The following is a 23,017-nucleotide window of genomic DNA, read 5'->3' on the forward strand; positions in this document are numbered from 1 at the left end:
TCCGTGATCTCACGGATCTCACGGATCTCACGGTCGTGAGATCACGACCTGAGCCGAAGTCGGCCGCTTCACCGACTGAGCCCCCCCAGGCGCCCTTCTGTCACACATCATTAAAAAAAAATGTGAAGGGTACAACGTTTTTAAAAGCGTATGTAGCCTTATTGAGGTTAAAAAAAAGAGGAAGAAGGAGGAGAAAGAAGGGACGCCTGGGTAGCTTAGTCAGTTAAGCATCCGACTCTCGATTTCAGCTTAGGTCACGATCTCAGGGTTGTGAGATCGAGCCGTGCGTCAGGCGCTGCTCTGAGCGTGGAGTCTGCTTGGGATTCTCTCTTTCCCTCTGCCCCTCTCCCCTGCTCTCTCTGGCTGTATTGTAATTTAGTCCACTTAAAGCTCAGAGGGTCTATTTGCTGAAGGAAGAAGGAAAGAGGTGGTGATTCTTCTCTCCTTTCAGGGTGGGGGTGGGTGGGTGGGGGGGCCAGGAGCAGAGCAGGGGAAGGGAGGCAGCTCGAGACCCAAGGCCCCTTGCAAGAGGGCCGGCAGTGGTGACTCCACAAAGGGGCCCTTGTGCACGCAGGCTGCTGCGGGCCTGCACCCAAGCGCTGCTCCGCCTCGCGGGAGGGAATGACTTACCTTCTGGAAAGAGCAAGCTTGCTGTAGGGTAAGCAGAGCAGACTTGTCTGCCCTTTGGACATGGTGCTTTCTGCTCCCACCAGCGAGATTTCCTGGGGTGAGCAGGAGTGAAAAGGTCAGGGGCGCCTGGGTGGCTCTCTTGGCTAAGCGTCCGACTTCAGCTCAGGTCGTGATCTCCTGCTTTGTGAGTTCGAGCCCCGCATCAGGCTCATCTGCTGTCAGCCTGGAGCCTGCTTCGGATCCTGTGTCTCCCTCTCTCTCTCTCTCTCTCCCCGAAATAAACATTTTTTAAGAAGGAAGGAATGAAAAGATCAACGGACCTTGCTGGTGTGTGGAAAGGCATGTTGCGACAGCAAAAAGAGTGAATCCAAGGGATAGTATGAAGGGTAGATACGGAACAGGTGTGATCCTTGTTTCTATTTTTATCTTTTTACATTTCTAAAAATGTTTATTTATTTTTGAGAGAGAGAGAGAGAGAGAGACAGAGCGCAAGCAGGGGAGGGGCAGAGAGACGGCGAGACACAGGATCTGAAATAGGCTCCAGGCTCGGAGCTGTCAGCCCAGAGCCCGACGCGGGGCTCGAACGCGGTAACGGTGAGATCATGACCTGAGCGGAAGTCAGATGCTTAAGCCAGGCGCCCCAGGCGTGATTCTGGTAACTGATGTGGTTTGGAGTGTTGGGGTTTGGAGCCGATGGGCCAAGAAAGAATTCTTGAGACACCTTCGGTGCAAAAATGTGTTTTTATTATAGCACAAGGAGGGGACCCTTAGGCGTTATAAGTGTGTGAGAAGCGACTGGTTATATGAGAGTTTCTGTCCTCTGGAGAGGAGGGTGGCATGAGGGTCCCAGGAAATTGACTCTCTATGTTTCTGAGATTACTTTTTTCTTGTAAATCAACAGAGTTGCAAACTGAGGGGGACTCAGGTCCCGCAGGACTGTGATCTCTATCGATTAACCATTTGTTTTCGCCTCTCCTTTGTTCTTGGGCAGGAGTGCCTGAGGAACCTCGTGCACATCCCACCGTGGCTGTGGGGGTGGGGGGTGGGGGGTGTCAGCTTCTGCTTTGCCCTCAGCCTGCCTTTTGCTCCCTCATCAGTGACTGAGGTTCAGTCCAGGAAGGCTTCCTGGCAGAGGCAACCTGAATATCAAGTCTGCGTTCTCTGACGCGCGTCTCTCTGCCCACGGGTCAGGTAGGTGGCAGTGTGCTCGGGAACGTGTTCCAGTTTAAGCTGTTGCTGGAGCGGAGTCAGAATGGGGACTGTCTTCACCGGAGGCCAGGCTCTTTCGGACCCCTGGATGGCTTCCCCCGCTGTGTGGTGACCAGCGGCGTGGTCAACTTCTTCCTGGCCCACACAGAGCGACTGCAGAGAGTTGGCTTCGACCCCCGCCTGCGGCGAGTGGCTCACTCAGGTGGGGAAGAGCTGGAAGGGTGAGGAAGGTTCTGGCCTCTGGACTTGACCTCAGGAGTCTGTTCTTTCCAAGGGACATGCACCACCGATCGTGGTCCTTGCCTGCCACGCTGGGCCTCTCTCCCTTTTCCCCCAGACAAGGTCTCTCTTGCCTCCCTTCTCCCCCCTCGTTTTGCCTCTTATCCCCCAACGGCTGCTCCCATGTGAGACGCCCTCCCCCTATAGGCCGGTCCCCTCCCTCGTTCCCCTCTTGCTCCCTCAGTTCTGGAGTTCATAGTTCTGTCCCGCCAGAAAGCTGATCTGTGTCTCTCTGTGTCTCTCTGTGTCTCTGGCCACATCCCTGAGAAACGTGCTTATGAATTCCTTCGCACTCATCAGCCTGGCAGGTGGCTTTGCATGGGCTCCACCTCCTGAGAGGTATAAACTGTGCCCCGCCCCCCTGCCCGGACCCTGGGATATGGCCCTGGGGTCTCTCTAGCTGATGTTCTCCCTCTCTTCACAGAGTTCTTTATTGATGGGCTCGGGAGCTTGCTTGTGGGGTCGTGCCCAGAAGTGATCATAGGTCACCAGGCCCGTTCTCCAGCGGCGGACCTGAAGATGTACAGCACGTTCCGGACCAACACCCACAACCAGATCCGGTTCAAGCTGGCTCTCCATTACTTCAAGAACCATCTCCAGTGCTCCACATAAAGGTGCCCGGGCATCAGGAATGCTCTAGACGTACCCGTCGTGGGACCCAGAACAGCGGGACTGGTGCTGGGGATACCCAAGTATAGACTCCTGAGAAGACAGATGTTGGAAAGAATAAGCCAGCGGGTGAGGCAGATGGGTCAGGCTCAGGGACGAGAAATGCCCGTCAGAGCCTAAGGGTCGTTAGAAAGGGACCAACCCCCGACAAGGGCAATAGAGGCACATCAACAACAGTCATTATTTGTTTGTAGGACGCGTTACCAGTTAGGGACACACAGCATCTCGCATCGTCTCATTTGACCTCATGCAAAAGAGTCCATTGTGGGTTGTATCCTTGGTTGAAAGGGTGACTGCTGGGGTTTTGAGGGTTATTCGGTAGAAGTTATATCATGGTCAATGGCACCACTTCCGGCATCCACAAATGTTTATTTGTTGTCACCCTGGGGGCTCCGATAATGTGAATGACGCAGGGTCCTTGCCTTCAGGAGGCTGCAGCCTGGTCCAGTCGAGTCCGCTAAGCGGAATCGTGCAGCCAGGTTTGGAGAAGCGGAGGAGGAAGGGTGACCAGTGCCTGGGCAGCTGAGGAAGGTTCTGTGAAGTGAGCTTGTCGGGAGGCTGGAAGCCGAGGGGATTCAGGCAGCAGTGGGGGGGGGGGGGGGGACAGCGCTGGAGTCCACCGTCCGCCAGAACAAAGGTTTCCCTGGCATCAGACTCACCACCGCAAGGACACATTTCCAGAACACCAGGGATTGAACTCCGACCCCGTGCTAAGCAAGGTGCCGTGGTAAACAGAGTAAGTGTGATGGCATTTCCGGGCACTGGACACCAACTGCTGACCACTCAAGTCCCTCGTCGTCTGCAGAGAGGAGCCATCACATGTTGTTGAGGAAGGCTTTTTCTGTTATCTCAGGAGTCAGCAGATTCCCCAAGTGCCCTGCCGTTAGGGTTTCCACTCCTTCCTGCGGAAGATCGTCTAGGGTGGTTCAGGATTTCTGAAAACGGGGCTGTGGGCTGGGTATAAAACGTCATGAAAAAGGTTTTGGTGGTCCGATGATTTTGAAAAATACTGCAAGACGTAGCTCCCTCTTGGAAAGTTGCGATCCACATTAGCACACGTGAATTAGCGTGTCAGTTCGCTAATTCACGTTAGCGTAGGCTCTGAGAAGTCCTGCAATAAAGAAAGCAGGTTAATTTTGTTTAATTCGGGCTTGCCTGGGTATGGATATACGCTGGCAATCTTTTTTTTTTTTTTTTAATTCTCCCAAACCCAGAATTGAACGCATACCTCGTCCCGTTGTGTAGGTCATAAAGATTCTATTGCAAAAGCTGTGACAGCTTTAACTAACAGGGACAGTCATTCGGTGCTGGTCCATGCACTTGACCTCCAATAACATAGCTATATAGGAAGACCATGTTGGATTGTCCCATCCAGCCCTGCCTTTAAAACCAGGCAAGAAAAGCCACTATCTGGAACCTTTAGAGAATCCTGTATATCACATGTGTTTGCTGACGAACATCTGGGCATCTCCGTCACTGGGACCAAGTGCTCTGTTACTCTCGATACTCACTCCTGGGACTAACAGCATTCAGGCCCCGGGGAAATGCTTCTCCACACCTTATGTCTTCAAAAGACGGCTGCATCCGGGGGCCCAGTGAAAGCCTGAGGCCGTTCTTTGGATGCAGGTAAGACTTGAGCTGCAAAATGCTTAGGTAAAAGAAAAAGACGAAAGGTTTAATTTGTTAAATTCTTCCTCTCAGATCCCACACAGAGCAGGAGAGTCGTGGTTCTAAAAACGCTAAAAAAATCAGCGTAGTTTTCACAACTGCACATAGTGTCTTCTGGGACATTTAAAAAGAATAAACCATTTGTACTCTTTAGTTTAAAAAAAATTTTTTTTTAAATGTTTATTTATTTTGAGAGAGAGAGAGAGATAGAGTGTGAGCAGGGGAGGAGCAGAGAGAGAGGGAGACACAGAATCTGAAGCAGACTCCAGGCTCTGAGCTGTCAGCACGGGGCCTGATGCGGGGCTTGAACCTCAGACTGCGAGATCATGACCTGAGCTGAAGTCAGACGCTTAACCGACTGAGCTACCCAGGCACCCTCTCTTTAATTCTTTTATTTTTTTTAACGTTTATTTATTTGTGTGACAGAGAGAGACAGAGCATGAATGGGGGAGGGTCAGAGAGAGAGAGACACAGAATCCGAAACAGGCTCCAGGCTCTGAGCTGTCAGCACAGAGCCCGACGCGGGGCTCGAACTCACGGACCGCGAGATCATGACCTGAGCTGAAGTCGGCCGCTTAACCGACTGAGCCACCCAGGCGCCCCTAAATTGGGTTTTTAAATGAGCTTTTGCCCATCATCATTTTGATTTTGCCTTTTAATCTTAATAGATCATTTTGAGCATTTACAATTTTTTTTTAAGATCTCTTTTTTTTAAAAAGCAATCTCCACACCCAGGGCCCAAACCCACAACCCTGGGATCGAGTCAACATGCTCCAGCAACTGAGCAAGCCAGGTGCTCCAATTTTGAGTATTTCAGAAGAAAACTCATTTTCAAAACATGAAAAATAATTTTAATTTAAAAATTGTTAACATTGGCTTCAGTTTACCCTTAGGGTAAATTTCTTGCAGTTTGAACACAATCATCTTTTATTTTTTCAATTCCTTGGATTATTGCGACTCAGTGTGCACGTCTGTAGATTCCTAAAGAGCATGTGTCAAAACGTAGTCAACACACTGCGTCCTTCGTTGAGAAAGTCTTGCCACGGAAAGCATCAGCTCATCTAAAGCAACGGGCCGAAGGATCTAGATGGTTTTAATTCTGATGCAACCTCCTTATCTCAAGGCAGAGAGGTAGCAAAGAGCTCGCAGACCAGACCTCAGGGCATACTTTGGATTAAGGGTTGACAAAATTTTTGCAAAGGACAAGATGGTAATTATTTTAGATTTTGTGAACCACTTAAGGTCTCTATCACATATTCTTTTTTTTTTTTTTCCATAACCCTTTAAAATATAAAAACAATTCTGAGCCTGTGGGGCCAAAACTAGACCATATAGGCTGTCTTCGGTCCATTGGATATAGTTTGTTGACAGTTTAGCACTGTCATTGGCAAAAAAACAAACCAAGACAAAAAACCGAGGTGCCTGCGTGGCTCGGTCAGTTATGTGTCCAGCTTTGGCTCAGGTCATGATCTCGCAGTTCATGGGTTCAAGACCCGCATCGGACTCTGTGCTGACGGCTCAGAGCCTGGAGCCTGCTTCCGATTCTGTGTCTCCCTCTCTCTCTGCCCCTCCCCTGCTCGTGCTCTGTCTCTGTCTCTCTCGAACATAAACATTAAAAAAATTAAAAAAAAAAAACAAACAAAAAGCCCAAAGTGCCATTGGCTACAAATCACGTGAAAAATGTCGATTATAAAAACATAATTAGTGAATTTCCACAAATTCCAATAATTTGTGGAAACAAAAGCAAGAAAGTTACATTATGTGGCATAAATATATGATAAATTATGAATTATATTCATTATCTATCTACTTTTTCTTTTTTTAAATGCTTATTTATTTTTTGAGTATGTTTATTTATTTTTGAGAGAGAGAGAGTGAGACAGAGCATGAGCAGGGGATGGCCAGAGAGAGAGGGAGACACAGAATCGGAGGCAGGCTCCAGGCTCCGAGCTGTCAGCACAGAGCCCGACGTGGGGCTCAGCCCCACCAACCGTGAGCGCATGACCTGAGCCGAAACTAAGGGTCGGATGCTTAACCAACTGAGCCACCCGGGGGGCCCCTACAATATTTAAATATTGAGACAGCTATTTAATTTGTCCCAGGCCTGCTTCCAGAAAAATGTCTGCCTTCCTAAGTAAATATTGCATTCAGGCTATAGGAAAACACAGTTGTGTGCTTTCACGGAAATGAGAGCGTCCTGCAACGTCCTTCAGCGGGGACTATTCTGACATGCTGTCCTTGTCGTGGGTATGTTCCAGCCGGGCACATTTTTTCCGCCCCCGTCCCAAGATCTGGAACCGTTTACTCCAGCAGGGAAGAGTAGTTCAAACGGAGCTCTTGTAGGGTGTTTGCCTAAACTGCGAGCCAACTTTCCAGGCGGATCAACTACCCGGAGACTGTGGGACTCCACAGCCTGGTCAAAGTGTATCAGACCAAGACCGTCAGGCTCCTGCACCCACGGCCGGTCAGGCTGCGTCTCTCGGAATTTGAATCGGTCCCGCAAAGCAAGGCTCTCCGGGTGGCCGGACGTCAGATGTCACGCACGCAGGAGCTGCGGACGTGCCCCTTCCGCCGCGTGGACTGAGGGGCTGAGAAGGCCGGCCTGCAGCTAGAAAAAAAAAAAAAAAAAAAATGCAACGTGTGCTCAAGGAGAAGCTGAAATGAGAGACGCCTGCCAGCCTTCTGGTTCTTTCCCGAGGTCTGGCTACAGTCCTGCCCTGGGATTTTGTGAAACGCTATACCCTTATAATTCTTCCTTTTTGCTTAACCTAATTTGAGTTGGCTCCTGTTACTTATAACCACAGTGTCCTGAATCATACAACCATCCTGTTCTCAAACCAGAAAAGCATAAACGAAAAGTCTTCTCCTTGGGTGGTTTGGAAGCGGAAATCGGGTCACAGACACTAACGGGCACACAGGCCTCCCTCGAGCCTTGAATTTCAGACACGAGCAAGCAGCCCGGACCAAAGCAATGACACAAGTCTCCTTCCAGGGCAGTGAAAGAAAGTGAAGTGTCCTTTACAATGAAGTGATGGTGAAGGAGGGCAAAGGTAGTGAAGGAATCCTTCCGGATACTTCTGCGAGACACCAAATGGCAGGGCAAGCTGGTGCAAATAATCGTGTTGGCCTGTAGGGGGAGCTCGAGCCTGCTCTCTCCGTCTCCCCTCTATCCGCTGATTCCCAGCGCCTTGCTCAGGAAAATTGCTACAGTAATGACTTTCAGAAAAGAGGAATTTGTTGGCAACCGTGGTACTTGCTTGTTTGTGAGGGTGTGTCCATTTCACGTGGGTAAACGACATGGGGCTGGGAGCTCTCTCCTCCACCCTTAGGAAGGTCCCTCCCCAACTGATTTTGATTTTTAATAGCCCAAAACCATATATAAGCCACTACGAAAAGGTTCTCTAAGAGGGCCACCTGGGTGGCTCAGTTGGTCAGGCATCTGACTCTTGATCTCAGCTCACGTCTTGTTCTCAGGGTTGAGAGTTCAAGCCCCGTGTTGGGCCCCATTCAGGCCTCTCGTTGGGCCCCATGCTAGGAGTGGATCCTACTTAAAAACAACAACAACAACAACAACAAAAACCCGGATTATCTATTAGAATGCTTTTACCGACAAGCACCAGAAACTTGACCCAAGTTGAAACTTGTCTTGAACGGTCTCATATACAGCTTGAAGCCTAGAGATGGGGCAGACCACAGGTGTCCTATGATCGGGAGGGAGATCAGGGAGTCTGAACCCTGGCTGTTCAGACCATCTGGCAACTCCAAGTTCTTCCCTCTCGTAGGAGTCCCCTTTTCCATTATCTTCCATATCCCCGTCTGAGGTCCTTGGGCAGGGTGACCCTTCTGTGGCCTGTCAAAGCTTTAACTGCCCACTCCCTGTTAGGCAGGTGTGCGCCTGCCTGGGACTGGCCCCAGGAGGTAAAACTCATTAGCAGTTATCAGTCAGATTTTTAAGGAAACGGAAATTGCCAGTGAAACCTTGTTAGCTACTCCGTAAAACATAAGAGGTTTTCTGTCATTTCTAGTGGATTCCAGACGTCTTGTCTAGATGTAGTCTTTGAGACGGGGAAACTCGTTCTGGTAACCACAGGTCTCTATGCTTCGTTTATCCTCTGGCACTCAGTTAAATGGCTTCTGCCTTGAGGCTATTCAAAATCTTCTGTCTAAGGTACAGAGAGACTATAATCTGCTCTTTGCCCCCAGCTGTTTCCTCTTTGTGAGCAGAAAATATTTATTTTTTAAAATTTTTTTATTTAAAAAAATTTTTTTAATGTTTACTTTATTTTTGAGACAGGGAGAGACAGCATGAACAGGGGAGGGTCAGAGAGAGAGGGAGACACAGAATCTGAAACAGGCTCCAGGCTCTGAGCTGTCAGCACAGAGCCTGACACGGGGCGCGAACTCGCGGACCACGAGATCATGACCTGAGCCGAAGTCGGATGCTTAACTGACTGAGCCACCCAGGCGCCCCATGTGAGCAGAAAATATTTCAAACATCACAATGTACTAGGCTGGTCTTTTGCTCAAACGGGTCTCCTGCGAAGTCTCTGGTCTCTGTTGGTGCTTTCTCTCGGGGTCGAGAATTTAGCTTTCCCCCGCCCTGCAAGGCTCCAAATTATAGGATTGCCAGTAAGCTTGGATGGTATGCCACCCTTAAAAGAAACATGTTACACCTGCTTGAAAACAGGGCGCCTTCAGCCTGAAACTTGTCTTCCTTTACAGGGCCATCCTAAAAGCTACCGCATGAAGTCACTAATGGATACTGACATCCTGATTTTTCCTGCCAGTTCCCATTCTCAACACTCTTGATAAGCACATAGTCTGTGCTGAGGACACCAGCAAGTTTCAGGCACACCAGTCTTCCAGAGGTCACTGTCTCTACCCCTTCTCTTCCGCTCTTCAGTTAAGGTTTGTGCCTTTTACTTTATGTAAATAATATCTCAATAAAATATCATTAAAAAAATTAGACATATATACTATTATGGAACAATCCTCAAGATGTGGTGCTAAATGAGTAAAACAGAGTACAGAACAGCGTTTCCACTTCTCAAAAGAAAAGGAGGGGCGCCTGGGTGGCTCAGTCGGTTGAGCATCCGACTTCGGCTCAGGTCATGATCTCACAGCTTGTGAGTTCGAGCCCCGCGTCAGGCTCTGTGCTGATGGCTCAGAGCCTGGAGCCTCTTCAGATTCTGTGTCTTTCTGTCTCTCTCTGCCCCTCTCCTGCTCACATTCTGTCTCTCTCTCTCAAAAATAAACATTAAAAATTTTAAAAAAAGAAAAGAAAAGGAGTATGGGGTGTCTGGCTGGCTCAGTCAGTAGAGTTTATGACTTGATCTCAGAGACATGAGTTCATGCCCCACGTTGGACACAGAACTTACTTAAAAAAAAAAAAAAAAGGAAAGAAGTATGCATATTCACGTATATTTGTATAAGAATAAAATATCTCTAGGGGCACCTGGGTGGCTCAGTCGGTTAAGCATCAGACTTTGGCTCAGGTCATGATCTCATGGTTTGTGAGTTCAAGCCCCACGTCGGGCTCTGCGCTGACCGCTTGGAGCCTGGAGCCCGCTGCGGATTCTGTGTCTCCCTCTCTCAATGCCCCTCCCCACTTGTGCTCTGTCTCCCAAAAATAAATAAAAGTGAAAATAAATAAATAAATAAAATGTCTCCAGAAGAGTATCAGAAGTTGCCTCTGAGAGCAGAAAATTATAGTGAAGAAGTTTTATCTGTGCATTTACTTTTGAATTTTATATTGTGCTCGTGTATTACCCATGTAAATATTTTAAGCTTTTGAAGGAAAGAAGAAACAAGGTTTTTAGGTAACCTGTCATTATTATGTTAAGTGCAAAAGCGGAACATGAAATTGTACAGTGAAGATTATGTAGAAATGCATTTTAAAAAGGGAAATGAAAAAAAATCCAATGTCAAAGGTGCTTGTCGGCTCAGCTGGAAGAGTGTGGGGGCTCTTGATCTCGGGGTTATGGGTTTGAGCCCCACATTGGATGGAGAGATTACTAAAGAAAATAAATAAAAAACAAACAAACAAATAAATAAAAGGGCTTGTTGGAATTGTAATTATTTTCAAATCTTTCGCCATCCTTATCAAAATAACACCCGCCATCTTCACAGAGTCTAGAACGAACAATCCTAAAATGTGTATGGAACCAGAAAAGACCCCGAATAGCCAAAGCAAAGAGAAAAAAGAAAACCAAAGCCGGAGGCATCACAATTCCGGACTTCAAGCTGCATTACAAAGCTGTAATCATTAAGACAGTATGGTACTGATACAAAAACAGATACTCAGATCAATGGAACAAGAATAGAGAACCCAGAAATGGACTCACAAATGTATGGTCAACTAATCTTTGACAAAGCGGGAAAGAGTATCCACTGGAAAAAAGACAGTCTCTTCAACAGATGGTGTTGGGGAAACTGGACGGCGACATGCAGAAGAACGAAGCCGGACCACTTTCTTGTAACACACACAAAAATAAACTCAAAATGGTTGAAAGACCTACAGGGGAGGCAGGAAGCCATCAAAATCCTTGAGGAGAAAACGGGCCACAACCTCTTTGACCGTGGCCGCAGCAACTTCTTACTTGGCATGTCTCCAGAGGCAAGGAAAATAAAAGCAAAAATGTACTATTGGGACCTCATCAAGATAAAAAGCTTCTGCACGGCGAAGGAAACAATCAGCAAAACGAAAAGGCAACCGGCAGAATGGGAGAAGATATTGGCAATTGACATATCAGATCAAGGGTTAGTATCCAAGATCTATAAAGAATTTATCAAACTCAACACTCAAAAAGCAAATAATCCAGTGGAGAGATGGGCAAAAGACATGAATAGACACTTTCCCAAAGAAGACATCCAGATGACTAACAGACACATGAAAAGATGCTCAACATCACTCATCATCAGGGAAAATACAAATCAAAACCACAATGAGATATCGCCTCGCACCTGTCAGAATGGCTCACGTTAACAACTCAGGCAACGACAGATGTTGGCGAGGATGCGGAGAAAGAGGATCTCTTTTGCATTGTTGGTGGGAGTGCAAGCTGGGGCAGCCGCTCTGGAAAACAGTATGGAGCCTCCTCAAAAAGTCAACAATAGAACTACCCTATGACTCAGCAATCGCACTGCGAGGTATTTATCCGAAGGATACAGGAGTGCTGATTCGAAGGGACACATGCACCCCCATGTTTATAGCAGCGCTATCGACAATGGCCAAAGTATGGAAAGAGCCCAGATGTTCACTGATGGATGAATGGATAAAGAAGACGTAAAAAAAAAAAAAAAAAAAAGAAAAAAAGAAAATGTGGCGTATATATACAATGGAATATTATTCGGCCATAAAAAGAATGAAATCTTGCCATTTGCAACAATGTGGATGGAACTAGAGGGTGCTGAAATCGTTATTACTCTGTATGTTAACTAACTTGGATTTAAATAAATAAATAAATAAATAAATAAATAAATAAATAAATATCTTTCTACTTGGGGCGCCTGGGTGGCTCAGGTGGTTAAGCATCGAACTTTTAAAAAATTTTTTTTTTTTTAACGTTTATTTATTTTTGAGACAGAGAGAGACAGAGCATGAACGGGGGAGGGTCATAGAGAGGGAGACACAGAATCTGAAACAGGCTCCGGGCTCTGTGCTGACAGCTGACAGCACAGAGCCCGACGCGGGGCTCGAACTCACGGACCTCGAGATCATGACCTGAGCTGAAGTTGGCCGCTCAACCCACCGAGCCACCCAGGCGCCCCAAGCATCAAACTTTTGATTCCGCCTCAGGTCAGGATTTCACAGTTCTTGCGATCCAGCCCCGCGTTGGGCTCTGCGCTGACAGCACGGATCTTGCTTGGGATTCTCGCTCTCCCTCTCTGCCCCTACCCCGCTCACATCCGTGTGCCTTCTCTCTCTCAAAATAAATACATAAACATTAAAAAATCTTTCCACTTTAACTGCCTTTTCTACAGTTTCCATTAGAAATGCTTTACCTTTTTTAAAATTAAAAGAATTGTTTTTAAATGTTTATTTTTGAGAGAGAGAACGTTGAGAGAGGGAGACACAGATCCGAAGCAGGCTCCAGGCTCCAAGATGTCGGCACAGAGCCCGACGCGGGACTCGAACCCACAAGCCATGCGACGATGACCTGAGCCAAAGTCGGACACTTAACTGACTGAGCCACCCAGGCGCCCCTACCTTTTCTTTTTTTAAGTTTCTTTCTTTATTTTGACAGAGACAGAGACTGCGTGAGTGGGGGAGGGGCAGAGAGAGAAGGAGAGAGGGAAAATCCCAAGCAGGCTCCGCACTGTCAGCCCAGAGTCCAACATGGGGGTCGAACTCACGAAAGCACGAGATCATGACCTGAGCCAAAACCAAGAGCCAGACGATTAAGTGACGGAGCCACCCAGGCGCCCCATAGAAATGCTTTACCTTTAACATCTGAAATGATAAGGTAATTATTTTAAAAAGAGAAAGTGAAAACATTCGAGAAAAGGATAAAATGTGGATGCTGCTTTGTTCACAGAAAGTAAGCAGCCAGATTACCCCATCAGAGCCTCAGGAACGCGAGGCCCAGAGCAGGGGGCTGGGCAGGAGGCTCAGAGACTCAGGGCATCACGGGTCACCTTGCACGAGGTGGCACTTAAACGGCTTGTCTGACATAGCTGGGGCTCCCAAGGCAAAGTAGGGGATTCGTGGCAGGTGTCACCTATCCTGGGCGCAAGGACACAGAGAGTCTATTCTCCAAGCCTTCACGAGATGCCGTGTTTGGGGGGTCACGCATGATGCATTTACGTTAAAAGAAACTAGTTATGCTGGGGCAGGGAGATTACATATCGTCTCTGTTTTCTCTGGTGTCTCAAAAAGAACAAATGTGATGTTAAAGGAAATGTAGCTTCTTCCTCCCCAGTTCTCCTGGGCCCTCCCGAGGGGGTTCTGTGAACGTGTTTGGTATGGCACTAGCCACATTTAAAAACCAGCAAGTCCTGGACCCTGCCCCCCAAAGAGTTCACAGTCCAACCCAGGGGAAGGAGGGGGGGAGGGAACATGGGAGAGACTGAGCCACAGAACACAAGTACCTATCATCCCAGCAAGTAATGACACAAGCTGTAAGGGAGATGATGCTTTTCTGCCACTTGACGAATTCACGAGTGGGGATTTCAGCGAGGGTGTCTGGCTGGTAAAAGTTTTCAAGCTGAGGAGGTGGAGGGAAGCGGAAAAGAAGTAGGGAATAGGAGGAGGGTGAAGTCCTCCCGCCGGACAGAAGGAACCATCTCCTGTCCACTTCCAAAGGGTATAATCGCAACTCTTTAGGGTTTCTATAGTAGCTTTTGAAAAATTAATTCCAGTACACGTTCACCGGTACAGAAGGAAATAGATGGGAAACCAGAGATGCCAAAGTCCTTTGATATTTAGTCAATTCGATACTGTCGCTCCAGCCTAATAAAGAGACACCCTTATCTCACCATAGAAACTCAACGGGAGTTTGGTTCGTTCCTCAAAATGGAAGATCTTTAATGTTTCTTCTGACAATATACAAGAGTTATATTTGTTCAAGGAATACAGAAAATCGTAAACTAGGAGAAAAGAGCCTCATCAATTTATTCCCCAGGGCTCTCTGTCAACAGCAGACCTTTTTGGATCTGGGCTCAGCAGATTTTTGACCCAATGCAACACAAAAGGATTCTGGGTAACTTACACAGGAAAGGTACTTTGCTGGAAGGAAGTCAGATAGCTCTTAGCATCAGAGAAGCAAACTCAGGAAAATGGACAAGAACCAAGGGGAACTAGGCAACCAGGAACGGCCCCAAGGTCAGGACCCTGGGCTGTCTGTCTCGGGCGCCACTTCTGGGGCCAGTGGGCATGGCTGCTACCACTGACCCCGAGGCACTGGGTGTCACAGCAACTGCCAGCTACAGGCCAAGTTCTAAAACGTCCCCGTTTCTGGGCATCCGTCCCTTTGGATTCTAAGTCCAGCAGAGCAAGCTAAGTACACACTCACTGTCACTCTGGAGAGCGAGTGTATCTGTCTTGGAGCACAGCCGTGCTATCAGCCAGACCCACACAAGGCTGGATCCCTCAAGACAGGCAGTCAGATGACACAGGGCAAATCAATCAGTGGCAAATGTCTGTCACACACACACACGGACACAGCTTTTCTGCTTCTATGTAAGTGGGCATTCTACACACGAATTAGTAAATAGATTTTTGTTTGGGTTGGGTTTGTTGAGGCCTGTCGCTCTTTTCATGTCAATACAACAAATCAAAATAATGCAACAAACCAAAACGATGTCAATGCAATAAAAACGCATCCCCCCAATACCTGCACAGCATTCATCGTACAGAAGCTGTCAATATCTACTAAACCGATTTTCAACTGACGGACTTTTCTCTTCTGCTCTTTCCCATGCTGAACATCACCGCCGAGAACACCCCCGAACACTCCGCCGCACCGGTCTTAAAGTAGTCCTTTAAGGATAAAGTTAACAGAAGTGAAACCGCTGAGCCAAAGGTTCTAAAAGGCTATTCAAAAGTTGACGCGAAAAAGCCCAGGAGCCAGTCTGCCTCCCGCGGACCCCAGATCCACAGGTTGAAAGGAACTACCGCTGCCCCCACGGGGGTCCCGCCGAGCAGGACGCGGAAGCGCCTGATCCCGGGTTCCGCCGTCGCCCCCGAGTTCCGGTAGGAACCCCGGGCTCGCGTGCGCGCCCGGGCTTTGAACCGCCGTCCCGCCCCGTGCCGGGCCGCTTCCCTCCCCGCTTGGCCACCGTGGCCCGGGCAGAGGGCGCCCCGTGGAAATAAATAAATAAACAAGCCCGCAGCCCAGGCAGCGTGCGCCAGGCTTTCCGCTCGGGGCAGGGGCCGAAGCCGCCCCGCTCCGCCTTCTCCGCCCCCCAGCCCGCCGTTCTTCCGGCTTCCCGGGGGCGCACGTCAGGACCCCCGGAGGAGAGCCGAGGAGCAGGAAGAGCGGCGGCAAGAGATGACACCGCGGGACTCGCAACGTCGGGGGCCGCGGAAGCCCTTGCTGGTCCGCTTCCGCCCACCCGAGCGGTCTCGGGCCCGGAGCCCAGCGCCCAGGCCGGGAGAAGCGGGCGTCCGCCGTCCTTCCCGGCAGGCAGCTCCGCGCGCCATGTGGCTTGAGAAGCCTCCCGGCCGCCTAAAGCAGCCAGCAGGTCCCATGGTGTAATGGTTAGCACTCTGGACTTTGAATCCAGCGATCCGAGTTCAAATCTCGGTGGGACCTCACCAAACCTTTTGGTTTTGCAATTTCTGTTTTGAGGACTGCTGGCGGCGGCGGCCACCTCGGGCGGGGTCGCTACCCCCGTGACCTAGGGGATCGCGGTTTAGGGTCCCTCCCCCTCTCGTTTCACTGCCGGCCTGAGGGTCGCAGTGCGCATGCGTCAGAGTCTGGGCGGAAAAGTGGTGGTGGTTGACCGAATGTGACTTTACCCTGGAGGGGACGGCGGGGAAACCCGAGGGACCCTGGGAGCCTGCTTCGGGCGGCAACCTGTGGGTCTAGGGGGACACCCCACCCCCACCCCCCAGCCAAAGCTGCTGGGAATCCTTCTTCCTATCGGCTAATGTGCAGTGTGCGCTCAATCACTGCTTTGTAAACCTGGAATGAAATGCCGGGCGGTGGCGAGGGACGCGGGAAGCAGTAACGGGCTGGGAAGTAGGGTGTGTGTTTGGGGCCAGTCCGCCTGGGAGTCGGTCACAGAGTGAAGCGGGTCTGATTGGTTGTCTGTTACTCAGGCAGTGAAGTTGTCCGTGTTTGCTCATCAGGCCGTGCCAGCGGGTCAGAGGATCTCCGCCGGCGGTTTCTCCCCATATGGATGGGGTGTTTCGCCCTCAGACGGTTAGAACCTCAACCAACAGGACTGAGCACGTCTATTGGCGAATCTGTCCGGGATCGGTATTTTGGGCGCCGGCCAGACGCGCGGGATTTGCAGCAAAGGGTGTGCCTCCGGGATGGAAGGGAAGAGACGCGCCTGGAGTGTTGTCTGCTTCGAATTGTATCTGGGTTTTGAGAGCTGCGTGGCCCTCTGGGATGAGAGACGACGGAGCCCAATGACGCATTTGTGATCTCCCTACAGGGTGATTGGCACTGTGGCTGTCCGCGGCCGCCCCTTGGGAGGGTGCCATGGAAACAGAGGATCCTTGCCCTGCTCGCGGCCCTGAGCACCTCTCCTCCCCACCCCTCCCGCACACTGCATAAACGTTTGAATGGATTTGTGTGTATGAGCGATCCCGGCCTCAAAAATATCTAGGTATGAGAGGTGGGAGGGCTTACTCTACCAGATATTAAAACTTACTATCATCAACTATAAACTAGGAATTCAGATAGCGTGGTACAGGTGCAGGAGAGACAAGCATCCCAGTGGAACAGAATAAAGGGCCCAGATACAGCCCCACACGTACTTGGACAAGTGATTCAAGACAAAGGTAGGACAACAGAGCAGCAGGGAAAAGAATCTACGTTTCAATAAATGATTCCGGGGGAATTGGGCGTCCACATGGAAAAATAATGAAATCAAATTCCTCCCAACTTACACTAGACACATCAATACATTCCAGGTGACTCATAGACCTTAACGGGAGAGGAAAAGCAGTAAAGCTTTTGGAAGAGAACAAAGACTATCTTCATAACCTTAGGGTAGGGAAAGTCCTCTTAAGACACAAATATTTCTAAAAGCTTAATATATGTCACCATATTAATATGATGCTCTATGTTCTCCCTGTCAAAAGACCCCAATAAGAAATTGAAAAGGTAAAGCACAGGATAAGAAGAGATCTTGTAGGACCCCCTCATGTATGACTCTTTGTGATACATAACTGGCAAGGAAATTGTATCTAAATTATTTAAAGAACTTGTCATAATAAGGCCATAAAATTAAAATTTAAAAAAATCGGTAAGAAGAAACACAAACAACCTAATAGAAAAATAGCAAAATACTTGAACTGGCACATCACAAAAAAAGGAAAGCCAGGGGCACCTGGGTGGCTCAGTTGGTAAAGTGTCCGACTTCGGCTCAGATCGTGGTCTCACGGTTCGTGGGTTCGAGCCCCGCGTCGGGCTCTGTGCTGACAGCTCAGAGCCTGGAGCCTGCTTCAGATTCTGTGTCTCCCTCTCTCTCTGCTCCTCCCCCTCTCATGCCCTGTCTCTCTGTCTCTCTCTCTCTCTCCTTCAAAAATAAATAAAAACAAAAAAAAAAGGAAAGCCAAAATAACTGTTATAGGGCCTCCTGGCTGGCTCAGTCGGTAAAGCATGTAACTCTTGACCTTGGGGTTGTGAGCTGGAGCCCCAAGTTGGGTGTAGAGATTACTTAAAAATAAAATCTTAAAAAAAGTAACAACATACATATATATATATATATATATACATATATATGAAAAATATATGAAAAAAATTTTCACTAATATATATATGAAAAAATTTTCATATAAAATTTCCAAAAAAAATTTCACTAATATATATATGAAAAATATATGAAAAAATAACAAAATACTAATATATATATATATATATATATATATATATATATATATGAAAAGCTGCAAAGCATCATTAATCATCAGGAAAATGCAGATTAAAAGCTCCACGAGATACCATTACGCACTCACCCGAATGACAATGCTGAATATTAGTAAGGATAGGGAATGTGAACCCTCAGAGAAATGTAAACTGGTAGAAACTAACTTGGCATTAGCTACTGACACTGAAGATACTCCAATATCCTGTGATCGAGCAATTTCAGTCTTGGACATAACCTCCACCGAAATGGGCGCGTTTGCGTACTTGGAAACGTGTATAAGAGCGTTTGGGCAACATGATAGCAAAAAATTGGAAAGAACGCAAATGTCCGGCAGTAGAATGGGTAAGTAATTGACAGGCCGTACAATGGAATATTATCCAGCAACAAAACGGATGAGTCTTAAAAAAAAAAAAAAAGTATGGAGCGAAAGAAGGCCGATCTAAAAGAATAAGTCATGTAGGACTCCATTAAAAAAAGGTGCTAAACAGGTAAAACACAACTACCATATATCGTTTAGAGTTGCAAACTTAGATGGGAAAACGATTAAGCAAAGCAAAAATTCCCCCGTAAGTGAGGATACCCCTGGGGAAGAGAGAGGGCCATGATTGAAAAGGGGCCAGCAACAGTCTTCTGGGGCTATTGGTATTATTATTATTATTTTATTATTTTAAGTAATCTCTATGCCCGGTGTGGGGCTTGAACTTATGATCCCAAGATTAAGAGTCACACGCTCTACCAGCTGAGTCAGCCAGGTGCCCTGGTACTGGTATTATTCTATTTCTTGTCCTGGGCGGAGGTTACACAGCCTGTTCGCTACAAAAATCTGTTAAAATGCACAATAAGTTATTCATCATTCTGAATGTGTATTGTATTTTGACATTTAAAAAGTCAAAAAAAAAAAAAAGGGGGTACCTGGGTGGCTCAGTAGGTTAAAGTGTCTGACTCTTGATTTCGGCTCAGGTTATGAGTTCATGGTTCGCGAGCTCAAACCCCGCGTGGGGATCTGGGCTCACAGCATGGCACCTGCTTGGGATTCTCTCCCTCTCTCTCTGCCCCTCCCCTGCTAACTTTCACTCTCACACACACTAAATAAACAAACTTAAAAAAAAAAAAAGTCAAAAAAGTACTTATCTAGAGACGTGTTTCTGCCCTGGTCACGGATGAGGAATCTGAGATCAAGAGTTTGCCCACAGGGGCGCCTGGGTGGCTCAGTCCGTTAAGCGTCAGACTTCGGCTTGGGTCATGATCTCTCGGTTTGTGGATTCGAGCCCCGCATCGGGCTCTGGGCCGGCTGACAGCTCAGAGCCTGGAGCCTGCTTCCGATTCCGTCTCCTCCTCTCTCTGCCCCCACCCCCCACCCCATGCTCATGCTCTGTCTCTCTGTCTCTCAATAATAAATAAACGTTAAAAAAATTGAAAATAAATAAAAATACCAAAGTTTGTCCACAGACTGGGAGCTTGGGGAGTCACGAGAGCGATCCTTCCCACTGAGCCAGCCCAAGGGCATTCAGAGGATCAGGTTCAATTCTAGGCATTGCATGAAGACATTGATGAATTTCCCCCTGCCACTAACTGGCTGAGTGCATTTTCGTAAGCATTTCAAATCCTCTGAAGTTGTAACTCTGTGAGGTGATGGATGTGTCAATGAAGCTTACTGAGGTAGCCATCTCACAATCCATAATGATAACAAATCATGATGTTGTACACCTTAAACGGACACAATCATAGATGTCGATTACGTGTCAATTATCTGGGAAAAAAGATTCGGAGCCTCACTTGTAAAGGAAAAGGGACGACGGTGCCTTTTGCATAGCAGTGTGGCAAGAACTAGTAAAATAGTAAGCAAAAGCCCTTTTCTCTGCTTCTGAGCCAAGACAGGCTCTATAATAGTAACTGCTAGAAAGACTATCAGAATAGTGAGGATTCCGGAAGCTCAGATCCTTGAGCAAAGAACACAGGCTTATATGGGGAGGAAAACAAAACTTGGAGGGTAGCAACAGAGGCGGAGAACGAGAACGTGCGGGTGGAAGTTAGAGGGACAAGAGGAAGAAGTTTCTAACAATTTGAGCTGTTCATCCACAGAACAGGCTTGAGAAATTCTGAGCTTCTCATGCGTGGTAGTCTCCCCGGCGCGTTCGAAGGTCTTTGTCACCTGGAGGTGTGGGAAGGTTTCTAAAAGTGGGTCTTGATTTCACAACTCACTAATGGCTCTTAACCTATGCTTAGTAAAACACTAGCTCCCCAGCCCCGCCCCAGACCCCTCTGTCCTTCCAGATTTTCTGAGAGCCTCTCCCCATTTCCTTCTCGGAGCCTCTCTCTCCTCCGACAGTCTGAGGAGCCCTTTGCAAGGATTTTATTCCCACGAAGGGCCCCCAGAGGCAGCGTTTTTCAGAAGGTAGTGACTGTAGTATGTTGTCCTTGACCAGAGGGACCAGGAGCGGGCAGAGACCAGGGCCACCAGGGAAGCCAGGCCTGTGCCTAGCCTGGCCTCCCCCTTGTGCTAGATTCCCAGGGCGATCGGTTTATTACTGTCTTTGGCTATTGGTTTACACGTGGCATGATGTGTCTCCAACGCTTCTCACAATGCCTGGCCCCCAGAAAGTCTATAAATGCCGGGACACACGCGGTCATTTAACACCCATTGTTGTGTGCCTGCGATGCTCAGGGTGCCGGGAATACAAAAGGCAAAGACTTGACTTCTGCCCTCAGGGTGCTTGAAAGCTGAGCGGAGACACTGAGGACAAGAGTATAACATGAAAAGGAACAGGCCGGGGAGTAAATGTGGACACAAAGGTCAGTGAAATCCAACCAGGGAATAGCAAAGCCAGAGGGGCCCAGGGGATGCTGAGAAACGACTTCAGAGTCACCTCCCCTCCCCCAGCTTCTAACCTCAAAGATGGTGGAGGAGGAGGAGGACAGGGAGGAGGACGGTGAGGGTGCTATTTTGAACCCTATGTTAAACTCTGCTCCCCACCCCACCCCCCCTGCTTCTAAGGCCTGGGGATCCCACCCTGGGAGTCTCTGGTGAACGTGGACTATGGAAGGAAGAAGACAGAGAATTTAAGAATTCTTCAGCTTGACATTCGTTGAGCAGGAAATCAGGAGTCCGAGTCCCTCTCTGCCTCCCTTTTCTTGACTTGGTGTCATTTTACTGCTCAGGGTCATCAGAACTTCAGTGGCCCGCTCTGTGCTTGGCCTCCTCGCACCTTGGCCTTCCCTTCTTGGTCCTTTTCATGGCCCTTCCTCCTCCTGAGTCGCTGATGTTCTCCAAGCTCCATCGTTGGCCTCTTCCCATCCTGCCCCACGCAGCCATCCCGCACGGACTCACCTCCTCTTTCCATAGAATCAGCCGCCACCTCCCAGTGGTTCTCAACAGGGTACGAGGGGAGGGAGGAGAAGCCGAGGGGAATCACCTAGAATCATTTGGGGAGAAGGGCGTTCCCACTGGTGACACCACCATTCGCTCGCTCAGTCATCCCAGAAAGAAACTTGAGGTCATCCGTGAAAGTTACCTTGCCGTCCTGCTGGGAGTCGAGCGACCTCCAAGCCCTGAAAACGTTACCTCCCGAGTATCATTCCAATTCATCACCTCCTCTCCGTTCTTACTCCGATCCCCCAATTCGGGTCCTGAGCAGGTCTGCGTACCTGGATCCCCGTGGTTCCCCTTTCTCTGGGAACCGCCCTTCTCAGAGTGGCCCAAAAATCAGCAGGGAAAGGAAACTCCTTCCTCTCTGATTCCTGGGGAGCAATCAAGGTTCTGGTCCGATGATCAAGGTCTTAGAGCCCAATGGAGGGACTGAAGACAACGGTATCTGGGGAGGGCCGTGTAGTTGGTCCACTTAGACTGAGTTCAAGTGGCATGAGATTTACCAGAAGGCCGCCCCTGCAGAAGAGGCTCTTTATAACCCCACAGACGGGGGGACCCCTGGGCCGACGGGGGCTCATGAAACAAAGCAGCCAGAGAGGCAGGAATAGAGGCTGTGTTGCACGTGCCGTGGCTCTGGAAGATGCTAACATCAGGCGAAGCTGGGGGAGGGGGACACGGGAACCTTCTGTACCACCTGTGCAAGTGTTCTGTAAATCTCAGGCAAGGGGCGAATGCTCTCAGGATTTGCTGATCTCACCGTGTGTCCGTCTGTCCGTCCTCTGGACCCTGCCGGCTTTATAAAGCGAAGGAGGGGTCCGGCGAAGCCCGGGCTTGGTGCCAGCTGGGAGACACTTGGCAAAGACGAGGGGCGGTCACAAGACGGCTGCTTGCGCTCTGAAGTGAACCAGTCACGACGCACGGGGCTTTTCTCTCATGGGTGTGAACCCCCCGGATCTACGGGACTGAGGCGGGGACGGGGGGGCTTAGATGACACCCAGGCCTCCCCCCCCCCAGCTCATCATCATGCTCATCGCTGACCTCGTGAAGGTTTGGGCATGCGGGGAAGGAATGCGGCCACCAGGGCACCAACTAATAATTCCTTTGAGGCTGATAACTCCTCGGCCCTTTGAGGCCCCTTCTGGCACAGGGAAAACAGACAGGAGGGGGGCTCGGAGCGGATGGCTTAGGGATCTTCTGGTTGCCCCCACACCTCGGGGTGGACCGGACAGGTGTGGGAGGAGCCAAGAGCACACCCGGGGCACCTGGGCAGTGTGCCCTGAGAGCAGGTGCGCAGGAGAAGCTGCTACTTTGTGCAGAGCCCCGTCCGGGGTTCAGACGCCCCAGGAATAACGGTTAGAGTCACCCCCTCGACCGAAGACGCCAATCAGTGAGATTCCGCCTGGCGGTAGCAGAGCAAGGACCGGGCGGGTGGGAGAAGGCAGCCACAGCCACAGGGCCTGTGGCCCTATCGCCGTAGCCCCTACCTGCTTTTCCTTTCCTACCGCTAGAACCTTCTGGAGTGTTCACCCTCCCCCCCCCCGCCTTAAAAAAAGAAGAGTTCTTGGGGCTCCTGGGTGGCTCAGCCGGTTAAGCGTCTGACTCTTGTTTCGACTCAAGTCGTGCTCTCACGGTTGGTTGGGTTCAAGGTGT

At 49.2% G+C, this 23,017-nt stretch overlaps 1 long non-coding RNA gene and 1 other non-coding gene across 3 annotated transcripts; both read left to right on the forward strand.

The window, feature by feature from the left end:
• The first annotated feature begins 15,638 nt into the window (after positions 1 to 15,638).
• Positions 15,639 to 15,710, forward strand: TRNAQ-UUG (transfer RNA glutamine (anticodon UUG)). Its single transcript has one exon. It is a non-coding gene; the product is annotated as a tRNA-Gln (tRNA).
• LOC109247333 (uncharacterized) lies at positions 15,648 to 22,110 on the forward strand. 2 transcript variants are annotated; one of them, XR_002071699.2, is made up of 3 exons: positions 15,648 to 16,909; positions 20,710 to 20,793; positions 20,996 to 22,110. It is a non-coding gene; the product is annotated as an uncharacterized LOC109247333 (long non-coding RNA). The 2 variants fall into 2 exon arrangements; XR_002071698.2 differs by having other exon boundaries at positions 21,160 to 22,110.
• The last annotated feature ends 907 nt before the right edge of the window (positions 22,111 to 23,017 follow it).

This window comes from Panthera pardus, unplaced genomic scaffold (assembly GCF_024362965.1).
Source record: "Panthera pardus isolate Hobbes unplaced genomic scaffold, ASM2436296v1 HiC_scaffold_3, whole genome shotgun sequence".
Taxonomy (NCBI): domain Eukaryota; kingdom Metazoa; phylum Chordata; class Mammalia; order Carnivora; family Felidae; genus Panthera; species Panthera pardus.